The sequence below is a fragment of the Phacochoerus africanus genome, chromosome 15 (assembly GCF_016906955.1).
Source record: "Phacochoerus africanus isolate WHEZ1 chromosome 15, ROS_Pafr_v1, whole genome shotgun sequence".
NCBI classification, from domain to species: Eukaryota; Metazoa; Chordata; class Mammalia; order Artiodactyla; family Suidae; genus Phacochoerus; species Phacochoerus africanus.
This window is the reverse complement of record NC_062558.1, coordinates 12,494,660-12,515,518: the sequence shown is the minus strand read 5'-3', so window position 1 is coordinate 12,515,518 and position 20,859 is coordinate 12,494,660.

Genomic DNA, 20,859 nt, shown 5'->3' with positions numbered 1-20,859 from the left:
GCAGCAGCCCCTGCTCGGTTACCTCCCGAAGTGAGGACCCGAGCGCCCGGTGCATTGTGGGGAGCGGAGCCCGCCGCCGAGCCTGCGCTGACCCCTGGCGGGCGCTTCCCGAAAGCCGCCCCGGGCTCGAGGATGAGCCTGGGGAACCGGCCTAGGGAGGGGCAAGGCCGGGCACTTGGGAGGGACTGCAGCCAACTAGTCTGCGACGCCTGTCGCTCCCATCTCAAAGAGAAAAATAAACAGATGCTTTCAAAGTGCCTGGGGCCCCCTCTCTAGTGGTGACGTTAAGTGCAAAACTAAGCAACTTTCGGTCTAGTAAAAGCTTTTCAAGCTAGAAAAAATAATTTTAAAATTATTCAGCTTAATGACATCAAGATTATGAAAAAACTTGCACCCTTAGTTTTTCGTTCTGGTGAAACCACAGACTGGTTCAATCTGTCTGGAGAGTATCAGTAAATGGGACAGGAAATACGAGATTGTGCAATAGAGGACTTTCTTTTCAGGGTGTATACCTCAAGGAAATAGTTCAAATGGAGTAAAAATAAATTATCCAAAGATATCCACAGTGAGAAATTAGGAAATAACAAGGTAATAATACGCAAAATGCACAAAAATAACGCTATTTAAAGAAGAATATGAATGTCATCACTAAGTTGAAATATTTCTTCAAGTAATATTAAATGAAAAACACAGAATCCAGAGTTCTGTTGTGGCTCAGCCAGTTAAGAACTGGAGTAGTCACCGTGAGGTTGTGGGTTCCATCCCTGGCCTCCCTCAATGGGTTGAGGATTCCTTGTTGCTGCAAGCTTCTGTGTAAGTCTCAGATGTGGCTTGGATCTAGTGTTGCTGTGGCTGTGACGTGGGCAGCACCTGTAGCTCCAGTTCCACCCTTAGCCTGGGAACTTCTGTATGCTGCAGTCGCCACCCTAAGAAGAAGAAAAAGAAAAGAAAAAAAAAACCCATAGAACCCAAGAAAGTTTGTGATCAATGATTATAACTATGTGAAAAGATATGTGATGACATGTAAAAAGAAACTGGAGTAACGTAAATTTTTTTTTTTTTTTGGTCTTACCTAGGGCCGCACCCATGGCATATGGAGGTTACCAGGTTAGGGGGTCTAATTGGAGCTGTAGCCAGCCTATGGGCCACGGCTTACAGCAACACTGGATCCTTAACCCACTGAAGGAGGCCAAGGATCAAACCCACAACCTCATTGCTCCTAGTCGGGTTTGTTAACCACTGTGCCACGACAGGAACTCCTGGAGTAATGCAAATATTTTAGAGTTTAATGTGATTTAAGGTTCTTTCATTTCTATTGAATAACTTTTTAATCATTTCTAATTTGTGGGGAATGGTTCTAATTTTGGATGGCATTGCATTTTTCAATTTTTCTTCACAATACATGATTTTTTAAAAAGTTGTCTAAAGAGAAACAAATTCTGAGGTTTTAGTGAACTAAGAGAATTTTGCTTATATGCAAACCTTAGGGGGGCACAAAAAAAAGTAATTATCTTAGGGAGGGTATTTTGTTTGCTAGAGTTTCAAACTTCCCACAGACTGGGTGTCCTGAACAACAAAAAAATGTATCATCTCACTGTTCTGGAGGCTAAAAGTCTGAGACCAAGGTGTTGCCAGGATTGGTCCCTTCTGAGAGCTGGGAGGGAAGAATCTGTTCCACCCACTCTCTTGGTTTTGCAGATATCTGTCTTTATTTAAATAGTCTTCACCCCGAGTGCATGCCTGTGTACAATTTCCCCCTCTTATGAGGACACCAATCATACTGGCTTAGGGGCCCAACCTACTCCCGTATGACTTCATTTTTTTTTGGCTGCACCTGCAGCATATGCACATTCCCAGGCCAGGGATCAAATTCAAGCCACAGCTGTGATCTACACCACAGCTGAGGCAACGCCAGATCCTTAACCCGCCATACCACAGCAGGAACTCCCCAATATGATTTCATCTTAATCAAGTTTACTTGCAATGACCCTGTTTCCAAATAAGGTCCCATTCTGAGGTGCCGGAGATTAGGACTTGAATCTATAATTTGGGGGTGGGGGGTGAGAATTAATAGGGAGAGGAGCTTGGGACTCAAAGTGTAATCTTATGAAAATGGCACCCACCCAATGACAAAATAATAGTAATAATATATAAAGTGTCAAATGTATCCAAACCCTGACAATTTAAACACAGTAAAACCAAATCAATTACCACATTCTTCTTTCTGTCCTCTAACACCTTCCAGGCCTCTTCAGTGGGATCAAGGATGTTAGTGGAATAAGGAAGCCCCCAGCTTCACAGACAGTAGATCTGGTACGTCTGGCTTCCTGCAGGAAGGGCTTGGAGAAGGTGTGTCCAGGTGCCTGGGAGGAGGTGGCCTGCCCTGCATTTGAGCCTTAGCACAAGGGCAGAGAGGCCATGAGTGGAGGATTATAGGAAGCAGGGTCCTCATCACTGGGGGGCACACAGCCTAGCCTCCTGGGAAGAACTCAGCTTTAGTTCTAGAGGCTAAGAGCCTCACAGCTTGGGAAGGGTGCCTGCAAAGGTGGAATCAGTCTTTCTGAGCGAGCCAGCCTCCCGCATTTAACCTCATCACATGGGTGGGATGAGAAGCTTTAAATCTCCACTGAGCCTGGTCACCTGCCTTCTGAGGTGATGGGGACCGAGAAGATGTCAGAGAATGAAGCCCTGCCTATTACTTGCAGAAGCTTTTGTTTGTTAATTCTTCTGAAAGTATCAGAAGCCCAATCAGAGGTGTGCTGATAAAAACAGCTGGCCCTCCAGAAGAAAAGCTCCGATTCGTGGTGTTTGTAGATTTCTGCGGTGGTTTCTCCTAGGGCTGATTTCAAGCTACCAACATGAGGTCACTGAACGCAGGGCTGGAGGCCAGCAGGCCACGTCACCAAGCCTGGAAAATGGCTTCACAGTCTCAAGCAGGGAGGCAGCCAGGGAGCCGCTTGAGCAGCCCAGGAAGGTGCAGGCAGAAGGGCAGCCCTTGTGGGTTTGGAGCAGGGCCTCCAACCGGGCAGCAGTGCTAGCAGGGAGCCCTGAGCAGGGGGGGTCTCAGTGAGAAACCAGGAACACACTCAGCTCCCAGGCAATGGGGATGGGGCAGGACAGGGAGTCCAAATTTAGGAGGAGGAAGTGCATCCTTTCTCTTTTTAGGGCTGAGCTCAGGGCATGTGGAAGTTCCCAGGCTAGGGGTTGAATTGCAGCTGTAGCCACTGGCCTATGCCACAGCCATAGCAACTCGGGGTCTGACCCACATCTGTGACTTACACCACAGCTCACGACAACGCCGGATCCTTAACCCACTGAACAAGGCCAGGGATCGAGCCTGCGTCCTCATGGATACTAGTCAGATTCCTTTCCGCTTCGCCATGATGGAAACTCCAGGAAGTGCATTCTTGCAGAGCTGAGAGAGGTGCACCCAGTCTGGGTAAGAGGAATAGGACAGGCAGCTTCAGAGCCCAAGTGGAGCAATGGGATTGTCTGCAGGCTGGAGGGCAACATCCCTCTTTCACTTCCTGTCTCTGGGCATCCCTCCCCTCCCACAAGATGATCTTGCCAGAAAGAGAGGTTTAGGTTAGAGCTTCCAGGGTTCACATGAGGTCACTGGGCTAAATCCCACAAGGGCTTCCTCCCAGTTGAGGGACTTGGTACCAGGCTGAGCCGAGGAGAGGACACATGTGCTCATGTTAGACCCAGGAAAGCTTGTGCCAAGGCAGGTAACAAAACCAAGGGAAACCACTGGGTCTCCTGTCACTTAAGAATTACCTTAGGGACCCTGTATATGGTGCAGGCTAGGGCTGCACCTGGGCTACAGCCTAACCCAGCAGTTCACTCTGTTTTCAACATTGATCTTATGCAGTGATCCCCCACACATGGTGATCTTTCTCATGGGCAAACATGTTCCTTTCTGCTTAAACACCTTTCCTTGTGTCAAGTTCACTCTCTTTTGCACAGGGCACAAGATCCGGCTTTCCCAGATCTGATATCTATTCATCTGCTGCTCTGCTCCTGATAACTTCACTTTATCTCCTGATAACTTCACTTTATCTGGGTTCCCATTCCCAAACTAGCTATGTTTGCTTGATGCTAGGCCTTCATAGTTTCTTTTCCCTCTGAGTTTCTACTCTCTTCTATGAGTCACTCCCATGCCAGGCAAGGATCTTGGATCACATCTATAGTTTTATTATTAAATCCTCGAGGGGTTTGGGGTGTTTTTTTTAGGGCCGCACTGCAGCATATGGAAGTTCCCAGGCTAGGGGTCAAATCGGAGCTGCAGCTGCCAGCCTACACCACAGCCACAGCAACGCCAGATCCAAGCCATGTCTGTGACCTCCGAAGCTCATAGCAATGCCAGATCCTTAACCCACTGAGTAGGGCCAGGGATTGAATCTGAGTGCTCATGGCTACTAGTCAGGTTTGTTACCACAGAGCCACAATGGGAATTCCAACTTTCATGTTTTTTTAAACTTTCTTTTACTGTGGCAAAATATATGTAACATAAAATTTGCCATTTGAACCATTAAATGTAGTTTAGTGGCATTAATTTCACTGACAATGTTGTACAACTATCACTATTTCTACTATTTTTCATCACTCTAAATGGAAACTCTGTACCTATTAAGCAATAACTGCCCCACTCCTTCCTTCACCAAACCTCCTTTAATGTCTAATTTACTTTCTGTCTCTATGAATTTGCCTATTCTAGGTATTTTCTATAAGAGGAATCACACAATAATTGTCCTTTCGAATCTGGCTTCTTCCACTTAGCATATTTTCAAGGTCCAATCATGCTGTGTCCTGTGTTAGAATTCCATTCCATTTCATGGCTGAATAATGTTCCATTGTATGGATACACCACCTTTTATTTATCCATTCATCTGCTAATAAGACATTAGGGTTGGAGTTAGGGTTAGGCACAGGGGAAGCGAAGCCAACTAGGAACCATGAGGTTGCAGGTTCAATCTCTGGCCTCACTCAGTGGGTTAAGTATCCAGCATTGCCGTGAGCTGTGGTGTAGGGTCACAGATGCGGCTCGGATCTGGCGTTGCTGTGGCTGTGGTATAGACTGGCAGCTGTAGCTCCAATTGGACCTCTAGCCTGGGAACTTCATATGCCATGGGTGTGGCCCTAAAAAGCACCCCCCCAAAAAAGATATTTGGGTTGTTTCCGCCTTTGGGTCATTGTGAATAATTCTGCTCTGAACACGGGCATACATTTCACATGTTTTCCCCTGCACGTGGTAAAATCTTATTTCTACTGTGGACCTGGCTAGCTTCTATTTATCTTACAGAGCCCTTTATAAATTCTGTAAACTTATAAAATAGTGGAATAGAGCCCAAACCCCAAACTCCTGCCTGTGTCCAGAGATGTTCGTTCCCACTTTGTCCTTGAATTACAGGCTTTCCTAGATGGACTATCATAATGAACGTGGGAGGACTGAGAGTAGGAGAGCCTGAAAAGTCTAGTTAGGAGGCTCCAGTAATCCTGGAGTTAGAGGTAGGGCCTGGGCCAAGGGAGGAAAAAGAAGTCCACTTTTGATACTCATAAATTTCCACATGCAGCCATTCTCAGAAAGTAACACGGTGTGGTGATCACTGTGGGTGTGAGAGGAGAAAAGTGGAATAGAGGAGTCCCCGTCGTGGTTCAGTGGTTAACAAATCCAACTAGGAACCATGAGGTTGCGGGTTCGATCCCTGGCCTTACTCTGCGGGTTAAGGATGGGGCATTGCTGTGAGCTGTGGTGTGGGTCACAGACGCGGCTCGTATCCCACATTGCTGTGGCTCTGGCATAGGACAGTGGCTATAGCTCAGGACAGTGGCTATAGCTCTGATTGGACCCCTAGCCTGGGAACCTCCATATGCCGAGGGAGCGGCTCGAGAAAAGGCAAAAAGACAAAAAAAAAAAAAAAGGAATAGAATAGGAGATAAATAAAAAGAAGGGAGATTAGAGTAAGTGGTCACTTGAACACTCAGCAGAACTTTAGTCAAGCTACGAAATCATTACCATAACAGTGAATTTAGTCCAATAAAGGCAAAGTGGAATAGCCAGATGCCAACAAGCAACTTTATTTCACATGCTTCTACATGAACGTAAGTAATCTAGTGCACTGAATACAAACAAGAATATGCAATTGGACATATACTGAAGACATGATCTAGCCTAAATTTGGTCAAACCTTGCCTATTGGTATTAACCTGCTGCCTGAGAAACAGTCACTGAAAGCCTCTTTGATTTTCTTTCCCTTCCCCAAAGCTTTGAGGCCTTGATCTGCATTTTGTCAGGATTTATGAGAAGTTGCAAGACATTCCAATTGGTACACTTAGAAGTCTCTTGATGACCCTAATCCTGGGCCACTGCCAAGCAAAATTAGGAAGTAAACAGCCCCCATCTTCTTTTTGTTTCTTTCCCTTCCAGGCACTGAGTGTTAATCACAGGTATGAATCATTAAGGGTGGAATTTTAGGCATGAGTGGGAAAGAAAGTTTTTGGCTATGGCAACCCTGTGGGCACTCCTCAAATCACACCAAGACATACCACACACTCAGATGGGCTGAAAAGCCAGTCCTGCCTGGACAGATCCTCTCAGGACTGAGATTTTCTCATAGGAAATAGGCTTTGAAAGAATGTCTTGCTTCCTGGAGTTGAGCATATCTGGGCAGACTAGACTTGACTCAGTCTGACCGAAAAGGGTTTGAGACGATAAAAAAGGATGTGGCTAAAAGAAGGAAGCAAAAAGGACCCTTGGGGAAGAAGCCTGTAAATCAATTCTGTTTTCCCTTCAATTTCCCAAGCCAAGAGAATGAAACCACAACAAGTTCTAAGACACATCATGTGGAGCCACTAAGTATTGTGGTCACTGGGTTGTTCCTCTTCGTGTGTTCTTAGTTCCTGCTCCACAGTCAAGTCCCCACTCAGTACACAACTGCTAATGAATTCACTTAGGAAAGCTCTTCAGCTTCAGGCAATATCAGCCCTGGGAATTCAGCCCTGTGAAATACCAGCCCTGTGCAAAAATCTTAACAAGCACAAGATTTGCTTTTTACATCTGACTACCTTTCTTTTGTCTCTGTGGGGTTTCCATCTCCCTGTCTCAGTTACTGAGTCTTCATCTCTTACAACCTTCCCATTTCTTTTTACATAAAGTATCTTTACCTGTTTATTGAAAGGATCTTATACACTAATTCATACTAAGGCATGAATGACTGAAAATAGCTTATTATACTGCCTTTTACAAGCACAGTCACATTTTTTAAAGTAATAATTTCATCAGATAGATTTGATATGATTTTTTTTTGGTTGCACCTAGGCCACTGCAGTGATAACACCTTAACCCACTGCTCCACAAGAGAACTCCAGATATGATATATATATATATATATATATATATTTTTTAAATCCAAGAAATGGAGAAAGATATACCATGCTAACATTAATCAAGAGAACACTAGAGAAAAATTGGGCTTCAGAGCAAGGAAAATTATCAGGGATAAAGACAGGCAGACCTGATGATAAATGGGTTAAGTCTTCAAGAAGACATAATAATACTTAATATGTATGCACCTAAAAACAAAGCATCAAAATATATAAGGCAAAAACTGATAGAACTGCAAGGAGAAACAGATGAATCCACTATTAAAGTTAGACAGTTCAACAGCCCTTATCAGAAATGGACAGATTCAGGAGTTCCCATTGTGGCTCAGTGGTTAACGAATCTGACTAGGAACCATGAGGTTATGGGTTTGATCCCTGGCCTTGCTCAGTGGGTTAAGGATCCAGCATTGCTGTGAGCTGTGGTGTAGGTTGCAGATGAGGCTTGGATCCCGAGTTGCTGTGTCTCTGGCGTAGGCCGGCGGCTATAGCTCCAATTAGACCCCTAGCCTAGGAACCTCCATATGCCGCAGGAGCAGCCCTAGAAAAAGGCAAAAAGATAAAAAAAAAAGAAAAAGAAAGAAAAAGAAAAGGACAGATTCAGCAGGCAGAAAATCAGTAAGGACATATTTGAACTCAATACCATCACCAATCCACTGAATACAATTGACATTTATTGGCTACTTAACAACAACAGAACACACATTCCTCTCATGTTCACATGGGACATTCATTAAGATCACATCTGGGTCATAAACACAATTTAATAAATTTTTTAAAAATAGAAATCAAAGTATGTTCTTAAGTGTCCCCGCTGTGGCTCGGACATAGTTAAAAACCCAACATAGTGTCTGTAAGGAGGCGGGTTTGATCTCTGGCCTCACTCAGTGGGTTAGGGACCTGGTGTCGCCACAAGCTGCAGCAAAATTTGCAGGTGTAGCTCGGATCCCACATTTTGTGGCTGTGGTGTAGGGCAGCAGCTGCAGCTCAGATTTGACCCCTGACCCCAGGAACTTCCACATGCTACAGGTGCAGCAAAGAAAAGAAAGTATGTTCTCATACCACAACAGAATTAAACTAGAAATTAAACTAGAAATACACAGAATTAAACTAGAAAATTAAACTAGAAATACACAGCCTTTTTTTGTTGAGAATTATGTTTTATTTTGTGGATATTCTAAGGACTTTAAGCCCAGAAGACAGGACTCTCAGATGCTCTGAGGGACTGCTCTAAAGAGGTAAGGGAGGAGCCAAGGTATATAGGAGTTTTTGCAACAAAGACTAGATAGTCAGAACATCAAAATATTACTATTAATTAAAGAAAGCCAGATGGCTCAAGTTAGGGAATTTGGCACTTTCCTATGTATGGGAAGATGCAAAGGTCTGGGCTCACTTTTGTTGTTGTTGTTGTTGTTGTTTGTTTGTTTTTTTAGGGCTGCACCCAGGGTGCAGTACATGGAGGTTCCCAGGCTAGGGGTCTTATCAGAGCTATAGCTGCTGGCCTACAGCACAGCCACAGCAACACCAGATCCAAGCCACATCTGTGACCTACAGGACAGCTCAAGGCAACGCCAGATCCTTAACCCACTGAGCAAGGCCAGGGATTGAACCTGCCACCTCATGGTTCCTAGTCGGATTTGTTTTCATTGCACCACGATGGGAATACCATGAGACACTTCCTTTGATATGCACCTCAGCCATCTGGGGCCAGTATCCTCTTGCTTTCTCATCTTGAGTCTTGTCAGGGTGCACTGTTGGGGGTGGCTGCAGCAGTTGACTGCTAGATGGTGGGCATCCTGTTTCTATCCTGAGTTGCCTAAGGACTCACCATTGGGGTAGCAGTAATGTGATGGCTTGATGGCTGCAACACCTTTTGTTTGCTGATATGGCAGGCAATGTTTTTCATTCACAAAGCCAATAACAAAAAGATGGAAAACTCTAAAATATTTGGAGATTGGACAAAACACTGCTAAATAACACAAGGGTCAAAGAAGTTGCAAGATAAATTTTTAAAAATTTAAACTAAATGAGGAGTTCCCACTGTGGCACAGTGGGTTAAGAATCCAACCTCAATGGCTAGGGTCACTGCAGAGGCTCAGTCTGGATCCCTGGCCTGGCACAGTGGATTTAAGGATCTGGTGTTGTTGCAGCTGTGGTGTAGGTTGCAGCTGTGGTGTAGGCTGCAGCTGCAGCTTGGACTCAATCCCTGGCCGAGGAATTTCCATATGCTAAGGGTGCAGCCATAGAAAAAAATTTAAACTACATGAAAATGAAAATATAAATTATCAAAAATTTGTAGGATACAGTGAAAGCAGTACATAAAGGGAAATTTATAGCATGGAATACATCTATTAGAAAAGAAGAAAGATGAAAAACCAGTAATCTAAGCTTGCACCACAGGAAACTCAAAAAGAGGATAAAAAAAAAAAGAAATAACAAAAATTAGAGTAGAAATCAATGAAATTGAATACTGGAAATCAATAGAGAAAATCAGAAAAACTAAAAGCTGATTCTTTGAAAAGATCAATAAATAGATAAACCTCTGGCCAGGCTAATCAAGAGGAAAAAAAGAGAAAATACAAATTACTAATATCAGAAATGAAAGAGAGGCCATCACTACTGATCCCAGGGTAGCATGAAAAGGATAATAAAACAATATTATGAACAAATCTATGCCTACAAATTTGATAATTTAGATGAAATGGGACAATTTCTTGAACACGCGGTTTTTTCTTCCAAACTTTTCTTTCTTTTTTTTTTTTTTTTTGGTCTTTTGTCTTTTAGGCCCACACCCACAGTATATGGAGGTTCCCAGGCTAGGGGTAGAATCAGAGCTGTAGCTGCCGGCCTACACCACAGCTCACGGCAATGCCGGATCCTTAATCCACTGAGTGAGGCCAGAGATTGAACCTATGTCCTCACAAACACTAGTCAGGTTCATTAATCACTGAGCCATGACGGGATCTCCCCAAACTCTTTTCTACCAAAACTTACACAAAGAGAAATATATAATCTGAATAGGCTTTTCTTTTTTAAAGAAAATTAGTGAGTCAATAATGAATAACCCTCCAAAATTGAAAGCACCAGGCCCAGAAGATTTCACTGATGAATTTTAACAAACATTTAAGGAAGAAATTATATTGATTCTCTAACATCTCTTCCAGAAAATAGACACAGGGAATATTTCCTAACTCATTCTATGAGAATAGCATTATCCTAATACCAAAACCAGACAAAGACATTACAAGAAAAGACGACTACAAACTATAGCACTCACGAACATAGATGCAAAAATCCTTAACAAATTATTAGCAAATTGTATTATATTAAAAACAATTTTGTAACACTGACCAGGTGGAATTTATCTTGGGTGTGCAAATCTACTCAACATTCAAAAACTAATTAATCTTATCCAGTGTATCAGCCTAGAGAAGAAAAAACATATGATCATATCAATAGATGTAGCAAATTACTTAACAAAATCCAACATCCATTCATGATAATATCTTTTATATAAAATTAATAATAACAAACTTTACCTGAATAAATTGTCAAGAATACTAGAAAGAGAAGACGTGCCCTGCTGGAGTTTTTTTTGGGTTTTGGTTTTGGTTTTGTCTTTTTAGGGCCATACCTACGGCATATGGAGGTTCCCAGGCTAGGGGTTAAATTGGAGTTGTAGCTGCCAGCCACAGCCACAGCCACAGCCACAGCAATGCCAGATCTGAGCTGCGTCTGTGACCTATACCACAGCTCATGGCAACGCCGGATTCTTAACCCACTGAGTGAGGCCAGGGATCGAACCTGCCTCCTCATGGACACTAGTCAGGTTCATTACTGTTGAGCCACAATGGAACTCCTGGAGTTTTAAAACATGTTATAAATGGACAACCAGCAAAAGGGAATAATGTGAGATTAAAACACAAGGATAACTTTTGCAACAAAGTTAGGTTTTGACCAAAACATCATGCTGGTGGATGAGTGCCGCCTTTCTCTTCTGCCATCAGAATATTCTTCCAGATCCAGACAGGCAAACATCAATTAAGAGCCCTTTGCCCTTTGCTGTTGGCAAAGGAAGTGACGCTCTGGAATGCCAAGCCTCTGTTCTCACAAGGAAGGCGTGATGACGAGGTCTGGGGTGACAGTGTCAGGCTTTTGCAGCTGGAAGAGAACAGAATCGATTCTGTATTTAACCCTGTGTCTCCTTTGACATTTCTCTGGCACACTTGGTCTTCAAAGTACAAGGATTTAGAAAATGAGAAGTATTTTCCAGAGATAAAGAAAGAAAGGGAGAAACCAAGAGCTGTAAACAAGGCGAACAAAGATGCCATGTCAGTATCCTTTCTATGTCTAAATGGCCTTTCACCCCTGGGTGTCAGGGTAACACATCCACTCCAAAGGCGATATCAATTATCTTCTCTTGGGAATGAAACGCTGGCTAAAGCATTTCCCTTACAGTATGATTCAAAACTCTTGCTTAGAAAACTGAAACGTTAAACATTGAAATCAATTTAGAATCCAATTTGAGCTAGATGAGACCATAAAAATAAAAAATTTCACATCCCATTTAATAGATGAAGAAACCCCAGCCCAGAGGGCTTAAAAGGCTGGCCCTTGGACACATAACAAGGAGAGGCAATATAGGACAATAGCCTCCAACAGATCTGGGCTTGATGCCCCAATACAAAGAAGCCATTGCAGTCAGCTTGGCCCCTGTTTCTTCATCTGTAAAGTAGGGATAATAATAATCATTTTATAGGATGGGTGTGGCCATTAAGACAGAAACCTGCAAAGTAATTGACATCCTTTTTGCCACATATGAGTGCTCACTAATTATTTTCCTTTCTTTTGGTTTCCAGTGTTAGAGCTGGAACTCAATGCCTGGGCTCTGGATCAGTTCATTCTGCTTTCCTCTGGTCCAAATGACAGCAACAGGTAGTATATTTGCAAGTGAGGTAGGAGGTAGATGGGCCCTCGGGCTGAGAACAGTAGGGGCTTGTTAGGCTGAGAAAATTGGGCCTTGCTTCTCTTTGACACCTCAAGGAGCAAGTTAATGGCAGGAGCTGAGCTCTGCTGGAATAAAAAAAGATAAGATGACCACATCAACCATTCCTGGGGTCAAGGAGATGTCCCCAACTCCACATGCCCAGAAAGACTCCTAGGGGTCAAAAAGGGAGGGGGCGCCAGGCCATAATAAGCCCTGATAACCATCCCAGAACCCTATGCTCTGGAATCCATCTTTGTCAAAAATGTGCATGCAGATTGGGGAGGGCCCAGGGCCCAATCAGGTGTGAGAAATAAAACAAGATAATTGGCCAAAGGAAAAGAAAGACCCCGAAGAACCATCCTGTCTAAGTGATTTAAATCACCTCTCTGGAGCACTCCTCCTTCAGGAGGACGCCCGCACCCACACTCCTCTTTTGGGTGTGTATTACTGCTTTGCTTCCGACTTAAATAAAGTACTTCTCTGGGTGCTCTCCCACATGTTGAACTGTCCTTCTAACAATAAACTATTTTTACAGTCTTTGCCTCCTTGAAACATTCTTGCTTTCAACAGAGGGCAAGAATCAGGCTGATTTTGCTTTTAGCCTCTAGGTAGTCTAGTGGCTAGGACTCCTGGTTTTCACCCAGCATGCCGGTTCAATTCCTGAGCTGAGAACTAAGATCTCACTTTAAACCATCACTCACTGCTATCTCTCCAAGATCACAAGAATCAGGTCAGGTTGGAGACAAAAGGGAACACTGGGCGTGTTTCCATGGCTCTGCTGTCCCACACATGACAGGCTGAATTGGACTTGATTTCTTCCTCTGTCACTGATAAGCTGTACACAACAACCTAGATCTGCCTACAGTTCAGTTTTTCCATCTGAGAAATGGGGCAGAAGTCATTAAAAATTGATATGATCTGGCATTTTGGAAGACTTCCCAACTGCTAAATTCAATGAAGTTTCTTAATCGGTATTTAAGTCTATATTTGATGCAAGAACCACAAGTGTGTGTGTGCGTATGACTGGAGATGGTAGAGGGTGATGGGATTGGATGGGAAGGTGGTCCTGTTCTAAATGGAAAGACGACCAGGGTCAATATGGACTTTGGTCAACCCGGGTCCTCATACCTGCAAAGAGAAAGAGCCAGTAGGCCAAGAAAAGGTAGATATTGGGAGAGTGAGGTTCTAGGGATTTGGAAAGAGAAGAGAATGTTGGCGGAGGAAGGCAAAGGCAATAGCAATCTAACCAAGAGCATTAGAGGAGTCCTTCTATGGCCCCATGGCTCCCTGAATCATTATTTAAGCCCTGACCTCTTCCCAGAACTTTAGACAAACACTTGAACAGGTTCACAGGCATCTCAAATGAACTTGCTCCAAAGAGAACTCCTGACACTATCTTCCCATAGCCAAACCTGCTCCTCTTTGAAGCATCCCTGTCTCAGAAAAAAAAGGCAACATGAGATACTCAGTTGCTTAAGCCAAAAATCTAGGGATTTTCCTGGATCTCTTTCTTTCATCTTCCTCATTGCCTCTGTGGCCACAGTGCACCCGAATCCGTTCTCTTTTCTCCATCTCTATAGCTACAACTCCAGCACCATGAAGTCTGGGCCACCATCACTTTTTCTTTTCTCACTGAAGCATCCACCCAGCTGGTCTCCCTGATTCCAGGCCTGTCCCTTCTTCACAAAGCCACTAGAGTGACCTTTGTAAAAATATACACCAGGAGTTCCCTGGTGGCCTAGTGGGTTAGAATTCAGCATCATCACTGCTGTGGCTTGGGTCACTGTTGTGGCATGGGTTCAATCCCTGGCCTGGGAAGTTCCATGAGCCATAGGCATGGCTAAATAAATTAAAATATATACCAATTTGGGGGGCTTTGGCCGACTTTACCTGGCAAAGCAATAAAACTGTCTTTTCTCAAAAAAAAATAATATATATATGTATACACCAAATTATCCCTTAGCTTAAAGCTTTCCAATGAGTTCCCACTGCACTTAGAAAAAATTCCGAATTCCTATCTCTGAGTCACAAAATCCTCCATGACCTGCATACATACTCCACCCCTGGCCCTCGCTGTCTCATACCCACTCTCTGTTGGCCCAGGACAAGCGGGCCTTGTTTCTGTTCCTCATGTGTCCTGCACTAGGGGCTTTGCACCAGCTGTGCCTCTGCCTGGAATGTGTTTCCCTCATACGTTGCATGGTGGCTGCTCTAGAACTCAGACGTTGTCATCTCTGATGATCCATGTCAGAAGCCACTTGTTCACTATTGTGTTGCCTTATTTTAATTCTCTGGGTAGCTCTTATCACTCATTGATCACTTTCTTGTTTATTTCTTTAGTTATCATCTGTCTTATTCTATGAGAAGAGAAGCTCCATGAGACAACAGGGATCTTCCAATCCACCCTACTTCCTATTCTGGCATATGGCAGGCACGCAACAAACACTGGAGGTTTGAGTAGAAAAAGGAATGAACTCCAAACCACCAGAAGTGAATTAAAGTGCCTCATCTTGGGAGAGTGTTCATTTTAACTGAATCCCAAGATTGACTCATAAAAAATCCGCGGATGTTTAGAAGCTCACCAGGTGAACTAAGCAGTAGTGTGGGAATGAGAAGAGAGTAGGCATGTTTAACACAAAACCCTGCATTCCTTTCTGCAGGATCCCACTTGGCTGGACATCCAAAGGCCTGTCTACCAGGAGACTTGGAGTTCTCTACGTGCTTCTGTAATGAGACTGGCTCAAATGTCTGTCTTCAGATGGATGGAGTGTGTTACAAAGGGTCAGCAGTATACGTGCTACAGCCTCTTTCATTGGAGATGATTTGGATCAAGCCAGGGCTTAGCCGTAGGTCAGCAGGACCAATTCCCTAAAGCACACGTGGAACTGCCTTATTTTCATCACAGGCCGTGTCCTTTCACACCTTCTGCCTCTCCTCAGGCTCTTTCCTATCCCATCCCTGGGCTCCAATGCCTCACATCCTACTTCCTTATCTTTAACACACAGCTCCAATGTTCCAGCTTCTCAGAAACGCCCTGATCTCCTCCAGGTGAGGTCAGCCAGTGTTGTCCCATAGTCCATCACCTTTGTAATATACATCCATGATCTTCTTTATTTCACCTTCGTAAAAAAATTATTTATTTATTTACCTTTTGGGCTGTGCCCATGGCTCACAGAAATTACTGGGCCAGGGATCAAACCTGTGCCACAGATGTGACCCGAGCTACTGCAGTGACAATGCCAGATTCTTAATGCGCGGCACCACCAGGGAACACTTATTTTACATTATAATTACTTTTATACACCCAGAGATACCCTATAAGATTATAAGTTCCTTGAGGGAAGTATGAAGTTTTCCTTCCTTCCTTCCATTCTTTCTTTCTGTCTTTCGTTTTTTTGGCTGCCCCACCGCCACGGCATATGGAGGTCCCTGGCCAGGGATTAGATTTAAGCCGCAGTTGCAAGCTATGCTACAGCTGCAGCAGCGCTGGATCTTTTAAGCCACTGTGCCGAGTTGGGGATCTAACACCTGTGACCTGGCGCTGTAGAGACACTACCGATCCCATTGCACCACAGCAGGAATTCCAGGTCATTCATTTTTAAGATCTCCTCTTAGCAACAATCATAGTTATTTACACAGAGGTGGTGCCCAATAAATGAGGGAAAGGAATACAAGAGTAAGGCAGTATTACTCCTCTCCAGGTGGCTAAACAATTTCTGGCTGAGAAAAGTGAGGGAGTGAAGATCTTAAACTTCTGATAGCATTTACTTATATTCACAGCCACCTTCTCTCCTCCAGCACAAACACAAGCTTTGCAGTGATTCGCTCATAGTGACCAAGACAAGAAGACGAGACTTCCCCTAACAGGTAGCCCAATGTCATCCTGACAGGTGTGAGTTAACAGAGTTAATAAGTGAAGATTTTAGGTCAATGAAGAAAATGTCTGATTTTACTTGAATACGTGCTTCTAAAGTTGTTCTAGGATGTAATCTCTAAAATAAATGAAACTTTCCACAGAAAAGAAAATCATGGACTTGGAGAACAGACTTGTGGTTGCCAAGGGGAAGGGGAGGGAGCGGGATGGATTGGGAACTTGGGGTTAATAGAGGCAGACTGCTGTGTTTGGAACGGATAAGCAATGAGATCCTGCTGTATAGCACTGGAAACTATATCTAGTCACTTATGATGGAGCATGATAATGTGAGAAAAAAAGAATCTATACATGTTTGTGTAACTGGGTCACCATGCTGTACAGTAGAAAATTGACAGAACACTGTAAACCAGCTATGATGGAAAAAAATATAAAAATCAGCATATAAAAAGTAAACTGTTTTCATAAACATACATTTTCTTTTCTTTTCTTTTCTTTTTTAGGGCCACACCTATGGTATATGGAAGCTCCCAGGCTAGGGGTTGAACTGGAGCTGCAGCAGCCAGCCTACGCCATGGCCACAACAATGCCACATCTGAGCTATGTCTGCAAGCTACACCACGGCCCCGATCCTTAACCCAATGAGTGATGCCAGGGATCAAACCCACACCTTCAAGGATACTAGTGGGGTTTTTAACCTGCTACACCACAACGGGAACTCCTAATGGTACATCTTAAAGTAACTAAGACATGGTCTGTGCCTGTTGGTGATGTTAAATTTGATATACATGACCATTCCACTGTGTGAATATATCACAATCTATCCATTTTGCTGTTGATGAGCATTTGGTTATTTCTAGCATTTTTTTTTTTTTAATGGCCACACCTGTAACATATGTAAGTTCCTAGGCTAGGGATTGAATCTGAGAGAAAGAAGCCAAACACACAAATATCTACCTATCTATTTATCTATCATCTATCTGTCTGTGTGTACACATCAAACAAGCAAGGCTAATATACAGTGATAGAATCTGGAAGTTCTTACCTTTGGGGAGATACTGACTGGGAGGGGGCGGAAACATCCTACATCTTAACTTGGTTTGTGGTTACACGGCCCTAAAATACATGTAAAAAGTTCTGACGGATGCAATTTACTCTTCATAAGTTATACCTAAACCTCAATCTAAAAGTACGAAAATATATTAAAGTTAAAAAGTAATTCGGTAACCGGTGAATAACCACACATTCCAGAACAGAAAACAAGCGGTGCTCTGTCCCTCTCCCCCGCATTCTAATTTAGCTTGCCTCCTTGTGTGTCTGTGCCAGGCATACGGGGGTGCTGTTAGCATATGACGTGGGGGAGACGTGCAAAGCAAGCAGACAGCCGGGCAGATGGGAACACGCTCACCTTGTGAAGGGAGGGGATCCGGACCTTCCTTCAGCAGCTTCCTCGGCTGCGGATGGAGAAGAGACACAGATGCCTGAGAAAGATGGTGGAACTAGCAGTTTCTCTGTAACTCCTTTCCCCGGATTTCACCCTCCCGCTCTACCTCATAGTCAAGGAAAACTCAAAGCGCTAACACCCAGGCTTTAACTTCTACCGATGTGATTCACTTTGGTCACGTGGTGCAGGACCCCTCAATCCTCTCCTCTTTCCTTTCCCTCTTCCTCACCTATTTCATCCTTTTCTCCTAGCATCATTCTCCGTGCCCGCCTCCCACTGTATCTTCATCTTCCTACTTCTTTTCCTGTCCCCCTCCCTCTGTGTAATTCCCTCTCTCCCCCATCTGCCCACTCATGTCTTTCCTCTAGCAAGTGGGAGAAACAGCTAACGATTTTCTACAGCATGATTTCATTTAAAAAAGGAATTTGGAAACGGCTAGGTTTTGTTTTGCAAAACAGCTTTTCCGTTCATTTAGACGCACGTGGACATGAGCACATGGAGATTTGATTTTTCAATTAGCTGTTAATCTAAAAGTTATAAAACAAACCTGGTGGAGTCATGCCGTGGTGGGCTTGCTTTCCTTTCTCCCTTCCCCCTCCCCGAGGAAAACAATTTCCAGCAGCATTATTATTAAGGACTGAAAAGATGTACTCAAGGTGAAAGTCACATAAAATTTCTAAATGACCTCAATTTATGTGCACAATTACTGACAAAGTGCCTAGTGGTGGAAAAACAGGGACGAGAGATTTCCTTCATTGAGAGCTTATGATGCTCAGAGAGAAGAGTGGATGGGTGGGGGTGTGCATGGAGGGAGGGGGGCAGGGAGAAAGGAAAAGGCTGGAGACCTGAAAGGCATGTGGACGGAGACCGGGCAGGAGAGACAAAATGGAATCAGGGCTGGACTACCCACTAGCCTTCCAATCCGAGGTCTTTAACAGCCTACCCACTAGCCTTCCAACCCGAGGTCTTTAACAGCCTATTCAGTATTGGAAAGCGGGGCGAGAGCTGCCTGGTCAAGGTGGAGTCGGGGTGCAGGGAGAGGAAGGGAAGGACGCCCTCTGGTGGCAGCGACTCGCCTTTCCTCTGCTGTCCCGAAGCACTCTGCTAACCCTGCAATCCACTTGTGGAAACCCGAACACTGAATTAACAAGACCTTCCCCTACACTCCAGAAGGCCGACGAGGAGCCAAAGTTTATAACTCTACCCCACTGCCAGCAGCCCATCTACTATTGTCTACAGCTTTTTATGCGACTCTCCCCAAGAGAAAGTGCTGGAAATAAAACATTCTCCACTTCACTACGTTTCCAGCAAGGTATGGGCACTCTTCTGAGGTTGATGTTTGTGCAACTACTATTCGCCCCACCCTTGACTCAGCTCTGCAGGGAGTTAGTGTGGGACCGTTTAGAAAATTCACCATAGGAACATGGAAAAAATCATACCATTTAACCTGATTCTCAGTTCCCAAATCTTAACAATTAGGAATGATAATACCTACCACCCACGTCTGTTTGGAGGGTTAAATGAGATGCAGTGCCTGGCAGGCGGTAGATCAGCTCAGGGAAGGTTTGTTCTTTTCCATTTCCATCCCACTCCACGCTCATGCCACCACCATTAAAAAAGATGAGTTGGGGAGTTCCTGTCATGGCGCAGTGGTTAACGAATCCAACTAAGAACCATGAGGTTTTGGGTTTGATCCCTGGCCTTGCTCAGTGGGTTAAGGATCCGGCATTGCAGTGAGCTGTGGTGTAGGTTGCAGCTGCGGCTCGGATCCCGAGTTGCTGTGGCTGTGGTGTAGGCCAGCAGCTACAGCTCCGATTCGACCCCTAGCCTGGGAACCTCCACATGCTGCGGGAGCAGCCCAAGAAATGGCAAAAAGATCAAAGAAAAAAAAAAAAAAGATGAGTTGGGGAGTTCCCTGGTGGTGCAGTGGGTTAGGGACCTGGCATCACTGCTGTGGCCAGGGTGGCTGCTGGAGCACAGGTTTGAGGCCTGGCCCTGGAACTTCTGCATGCCAGTGGGGGTGGACAAAAAGGAAGAAAAAAAAAAAAAGATGAGTTGGTAAGTTTATTTCCTCAGACCATTGGAAGGAAATCAAAATAAACCACTTCGTGTGGGCAGGACTGACTTGGTTCTCAGCTCCTGGGCTCTCAATAACTACCTCTTTGATTAGGTTTGTGACAGTTTGGTGAAGCTGCTTTGATGAAGTAACATCTTGATGTGGCCTAAAATGCCGTCATGGCTGTTTATCTTCAGAAACATTCCCATCCCCAGATGGATGTCAGTTTCGCAAGTTACCTAGGAACAAAGCACAAGTGCAACCTGTGTGTGCCACATTTTGACAATCATGCTCACTATATGCTAGACTATTATGCTAAGCACTTAAAAAAAATTATTGGGCGTTCCCATTGTGGCTCAGTGGAAACAAATCTGACTAGCATCTATGAGGACACAGGTTTGATCCCTGGCCCCACTCAAATGATTCAGGTTAAGGATCCAGCGTTGCCATGAGCTGTGGTGTAGGCTGCAGACACGGCTTGGATCTGGCATTCCTGGGCCTGTGGCATAGCCTGGCAGCTACTGCTCTGATTGGACCCCTGGCCTGGGAACCTCCATATGCCAAGGGTGCAGCCCTAAAGAGACAAAAAGAGAAAAAAAAATTTTATTTAAATGCAGTTGACTTACAATGTTGTGTTAGTTTCAGGTGATTCAGTTATATACATATTGTATATTATATATATTTAGTATATTATATATATTATATAAAACATATATTTCTTTTTCTTTACATTCCCTTCCATTATAGGTTATTACAAAATACTGAGTATAGTTCCCTGTGCTATGAGTAGGTCCTTGTTGGTTATCTATTTTGCATATAGTAGTGTGTATATATTTTCTCTCTCTCTCTCTTTTTTTTTTTTTTGTCTTTTTCAGGGCTGTACCTGCAGCATATGGAGGTTTCTAGGCTAGGGGTCTAATCGGAGCTGTTGCTGCTGGCCTATGCCAGAGCCACAGCAACGCCAGATCCAAGCTGCTTCTGTGACCTACACCACAGCTCATGGCAACACCGGATCCCCAACCCACTGAGCAAGGCCAGGGATCGAACCCACAACCTCATGGTTCCTAGTCGGATTCATTAACCAGTGAGCCACAAAGGGAACTCCCAGTAGTGTGTATATA